Raw genomic sequence first — 6,000 nt, 5'->3', positions numbered from 1 at the left:
TTTAAAATATCTCATTCTTGACAACTTGAATCACGAAGGAAAATTATCAAGAATGACATAACACCGTCTCAAGACATAAGGTAGAAAGAATTGCACTTCGGAATGCAAGATGAAGAATACTTGAATTCCTCAAAACAAACATGTGTTGAGCACCCTGTTTAATTTTGAGTATAGCTTGGCGGATCATAACTTCGAGAGAAACCTTGAAGAACAATTGAAGAATTAAAAGAATCCTTGATGAACCACCATGTAGAGCCTCCATGGAGAACTCCGGTAATAAAAGGATGATAAAAGGAAGAGAAGTTGAAAACACAAGGTGGAGCCTTGAAATGATTTAGATGGAGCTTCGCGATGATGTAACCGAGAAAACTTGGAACTCCGAAAAAGAAAGATGAGCAATTGAAACCAAGAATTTTGATGAACCTCCGGAATAAGGAATAGAATTTACTCGATGAAACAAGAATAAGAATTACATTATGCTTATCCTTCACCAATTAAATTGATGACAAGCAATGGATTTGGCATACTACTTATTCTCGTAGAAAGGATTAAGATAGATATGGCGCAAACTTGGGAAGGTCTTCAATGAGCCACCGGTAGGATTTAACCAACGAATAAATTGATATGATACACAAGGAAGAGAAATTCTTGAACGAACCACCATAAGAATTGAAAATGAACAAAGAAAAGATAAAGAAACACCGGGAAGAATTAGAGAACGAATGAAGATACTTGAGGGAATTTAGATACATGAGAACGGAGAGATCATGAACTGATTAGATGATATTTGAACGATTCACCGGTAAGATTTGGAGAACGAGAGATGAAAGCTGAGAATCAATAATTCTGAGATGATGGGCTTCGGAGGAAAGAAATGGAAACAACTCATGAAATGCTCCATATGGGTATGAAACGAATTCTCGCAATCGAAAATAATTATGAGGATGGCAACAAGTTTGAACTACGCATCTTTGGAAGAAAGGGTATGATTTGGAGGAAACTCTTCTTCGGTCTTCAAAATCCGAGAATGACGACGAGAAACCACCATGAATTGTTGAGATACTCTGGGATGAAAATTAGAAAGGTTGAACCAACGATGAAAAGAATTTGAAAGATCTTGGAGAAAGACATTTGACCGGTGACAATTCATTCTTACGTCAAACTGGGGGAAGAATTTGAGAGTAACTCCGAAAAACTTAGAAGAGTCAGGTAAGATCCTGGGAAAAGACCTGTGGGTTAGGGCCCACTCAAAAGATACACCGTTGAACGATTTAAAAGAGAGATTGCGCCGGTTGAATTAAATGGCTTGAATGAGATAACAACCTCGGACAGCTTGAACGGATCTTGAATGAAAAGATGAGCCTTCTGAGGTATCTTCAGCACCCGGAACAATTGAATAGCGAGAAGTGGATGATTAAGAGGTGCACCGGCATGAGAAAACATTTGAAACAAGGAAAGATATGATCGACAAATCTTGAATTGAATCCACCGGAGAAGAAAATAATGAAGAATGATAAACTTGAAGCTCCGTTAGTATCTTCCTGAGAATCACCGGATAAGAACATTGACGGAAAAGAATGGAGAGACTTCGCATCAATAAAAAGGATACTTGATTAAGAAATCTGAGTCCTTGAAGAAAAGGGTGGGAGGGTGGGAAAACAAAGGCAACTTGGGTCGGATGAAACGAACACCGTTGAGAAAAAGCTTAGAGTTGATCTTGCGAATGTTGGAATGATCGGATTTACTTGGAGAGAAGCACACCAGTTGGAAAGGATTGAAAAGACAACCTTGATGAACAAGAAGGATTAGCATCCACATAGAAATATGAGAACACCGCTTAGAATAAGGTATGGAATCAACACTTGGCATTGAAGCAACTCGAATACCACAAAACAAAAACAAAGGATTTGGCTTGCAGAATAAGCCGGAAACAAACATATGATAGATCCCATATCGTATCATGTGTGTGTTGGAAAGATATCGTACGAGATACTTGAATTCCCACTTATAAACTGCCGAAACTTTCTGGTTATGCAATCTGGTGTTGGGGATACAGGGGACGCAATATATCTCACCCAAACTAACAATACCTAGATCCAGCTGTATCCATCCTTCAACACATAACCAAGAAACCTTCGGAAATCATTTACCTCGACCTTTGAAAAGCATCCGTTATACGAGTTATGGCAGTACTCCCGAACTCCCGCCCCAGTACTGGGTGGCGTCGAGGTGATCTCACCAACAACTGCATAAAAGAGATTTTCGATGTCGGCGAAACTCAGGTATTCCAGAACTGCAACGATAAAATTGTGACGACAACACCTCGGAGCTCAACTCCCTGGGACAGTGCCACAACCCCTAAATGTCAGGAGGCACCAAGAACAATGTTCTCGTCACAAGAATATCGGAACGATCCCAAGATACCCGCGTGATCCTAAAAAAAATTAGTGAAATTTGAGGAGAGGAAAGTCAAAACATCTACGTCACGAGACCTCACTAGAGCGACGAAGGGACTGAGGAGTAAAAAGAATCCTACTCTCCGATATATATAATCCTAAGATTCAAAACATTTTTGTTCTAGACTCAACAACGTCAGTGATTCGATCAAGCAGGGGGCTCCTAAGTCGGGGATGGCTCTGATACCAACTTGTAACGCCCACGATGCGGCTATATCTCCCACGTGTCGAGGCACGACTTGGAGGCATAACCGCATGGTGGTTTTGTCGCAAGAAGGGTCATCTTCACACAATCCCATGTAATGAATAAGAATGGGATAAAGAGTTGGCTTACAATCGCCACTTCACACAATACATAAATTAAACATACATCATTCAGAGTACAATCAAGGTCCGACTATGGAACCGAAATAAAAGAAGACAACCCCAAATGCAAGATCCCCGATCGTCCCAACTGGGCTCCACTACTGATCATCAGGAAACGAAACATAGTAACGACCAAGGTCCTCGTCGAGCTCCCGCTTGAGCTCGGTTGCATCACCTGCACTGGTATCGTCGGCACCTGCAACTGTTTTGGTAGAATCTGTGAGTCACGAGAACTCAGCAATCTCACACCCGCGAGATCAAGACTATTTGAGCTTATGGGTAGGAAAGGGGTAATGAGGTGGAGCTGCAGCAAGCACTAAGCAAAATATGGTGGCTAACATACGCAAATAAGAGCGAGAAGAGAAGCAACGCAATGGTCGAGAAGCTAGAAGTGATCCTGAAACTACTTATGTTCATACATAACCCCAAAACCGTGTTCACTTCCCGGACTCCGCCGAAAAGAGACCATGACGGCTACACACGCGGTTGATGTATTTTTAATTAAGTCAAGTGTCAAGTTCTCTACAACCGGACATTAACAAACTCCCATCTGCCACATAACCGCGGGCACGGCTTTCGAAAGATAATACCCTGCAGGGGTGTCCCAACTTAGCCCATCATAAGCTCTCATGGTCAACGAAGGATATTCCTTCTCCCGGGAAGACCCGATCAGTCTCGGAATCCCGGTTTACAAGACATTTCGACAATGGTAAAACAAGACCAGCAAAGCCGCCCGAATGTGCCGACAAATCCCGATAGGAGCTGCACATATCTCGTTCTCAGGGCACACCGGATAAGTCAAGCTACGAGTAAAACCAGGCCTCGAGTTTCCCCGAGGAGGCCCCACAGGCTGCTCGGTTCGGACCAACACTCAGAGGAGCGCTGGCCCGTGGGGGGGGGGTTAAAATAAAGATGACCCTTGAGTCCGCGAAACCCAAGGGAAAAATGCTTAGGTGGCAAATGGTAAAACCAAGGTTGGGCCTTGCTGGAGGAGTTTTATTCAAAGCGAACTGTCAAGGGGGTCCCATAAATCACCCAACCGCGTTAGGAACGCAAAATCAAGGAACATAACACCGGTATGACGGAAACTAGGGCGGCAAGAGTGGAACAAAACACCAGGCATAAGGCCGAGCCTTCCACCCTTTACCAAGTATATAGATGCATTAATTAAGTAAGAGATATGGTGATATCCCAAAATATTCATGTTCCAACATGGAACCAACTTCATCTTCACCTGCAACTAGCAACGCTACGAGAAGGGCTGAGCAAAAGCGGTAACTTAGCCAAACAACGGTTGCTAGGAAAGGATGGTTGGAGGCTTGACATGGCAATATGGGAGGCATGATATAGCAAGTGGTAGGTAGCGCGGCAATGCAGTAGAGCGAACAACTAGCAAGCAAAGATAGAAGTGATTTTGAGGGTATGGTCATCTTGCCTGAGATCCCGCACGGAAGAAAAACGAGTCCATGAAGAAGACAAACGGACGTAGTCGAACGAATCCTCACAACTCCGGAACGAAACCGAAGCTAACGAGAGAAGCAAACCGGAAAGAAACAAACAACATGATAAACAACCATCACATAAACATGGCATGATGCACAATCAAGTATGATGCATGTCCGATTTAATAAGCATGGCATGGCAAAGTGCAACAAACAACACTACAAATTAAGTGGAGCTCAATATGCAATGACTTCCATATTGACGAAACACCACATTCAAGTTATTTAGTTTGCTCTCGTTTAGGAACAAGACAAGATTAAATGTTGGTTAACATGGCAAGAGGTGAAGCATAATTAATCCAACTATTTAGGCAAGTTTAAATGAGGCTGGAAACATCAAACAATATTTCCGGAAAATCCCCATATAAATAGCAATTTAAAGGAAACAACAATTATAAACATTTTTAAATGTTGTTATCATGATGCGGATGACAATGCAAGTTTTATGCCATTTTATGAAAATGTTGACATGAGCATGTTATGAAGCATTTGTCACCGTGGCGGAAAGAAAAGGGTGTCACGACGACGAATCCGAAAATGATGCCACGCCAACATATCGGTTCCGGTAGCTCATGGAGATACCGGTTCAAAACGAAGTGTGCGGATGTGCGGAACATGCTAGAGATGGTGGGGTGGTCCCGACTACCGGGTTCCCACGGGTTAGTGGCATGGAAACGAGGGACAAATCGGACACGGTGCAAACATGAGCATCTCATGCATTCGTTCACGGGCGTCGTCTCGGGGTTATACCTTTGAAGCGTGTATTTTTGAAATGGATCAAGTTCGGCGGTAGTGGAAATAGTCGTTCACGGGTCGTCGAGGGAAGTAGTGGTACACGACGACGGTAGTGGAAGTAGTGGTACATGGCGACGGTAGTGGTACACGTTTTCGTAGATGTCAGGATCGTCAGTAGAGGTACTTGTCGCATCACCCGGCGTATTCATACACGTTCGAAGTGGAACTTGGCATATCCATGTACTTGGCGTTCCAGTGTGGTAGTCGCTCGGGCGTCTGACAAAGCGGTACTTGGCGGTCTTCGAAAACACTGGTAGTTGCTGTACGCGTTCTTGGCGATTTCGTAGACGCGGCGAGGGTACTTGATGCATCCACGGAAGGGTCTTGGTGTCCTTGGCGGATGAAGACCAGTGGCAATCAGAGTCTTCTTCATCTTAGTACGACCCCAACTACAACCATGGATATCCGCCAGGTCATCCATGGCAATAAACCAACTTAGGCCAAAAGCCTAAGCTAGGGGGAGTACGTATTTCTCACTGACATTACATTCATGTTCACACACTCATCGCTAGATGTCGGTGCTCACACCTTTTCACTGTAATATCGATGCTAGTTTATTTTCCTTTTTCTTGCTTTCTTCTTGTGTGTTTAATAAACCTTAAGAAAAACAAAAAAAATTAGTGTAGCTTTTAGTTACTTTACTTTTCTTGCTGTAGTAGTAATAATTAAAAAGAAAACCCAAAAAGATTTCCTGTTCTTCTTTTGCTTGTTGGAAGCTTCCCCGTGTAAATAGTTTTCTTTTATTTTCTTTTCTTTGGGGGTCGATAGGAGAAGACCATGATTAAATTGTTGAAGTGGCTCTTATATGCATTATTGTTGAATTACCCAAGAGCCCATATTGCCTTGTCTTCTCCTGTTTATTGAATGCTTGCAGATTCCAT

Source organism: Aegilops tauschii, chromosome 1 (assembly GCF_002575655.3).
Source record: "Aegilops tauschii subsp. strangulata cultivar AL8/78 chromosome 1, Aet v6.0, whole genome shotgun sequence".
NCBI lineage: Eukaryota > Viridiplantae > Streptophyta > Magnoliopsida > Poales > Poaceae > Aegilops > Aegilops tauschii.
This window is presented reverse-complemented; position numbering follows the sequence as displayed.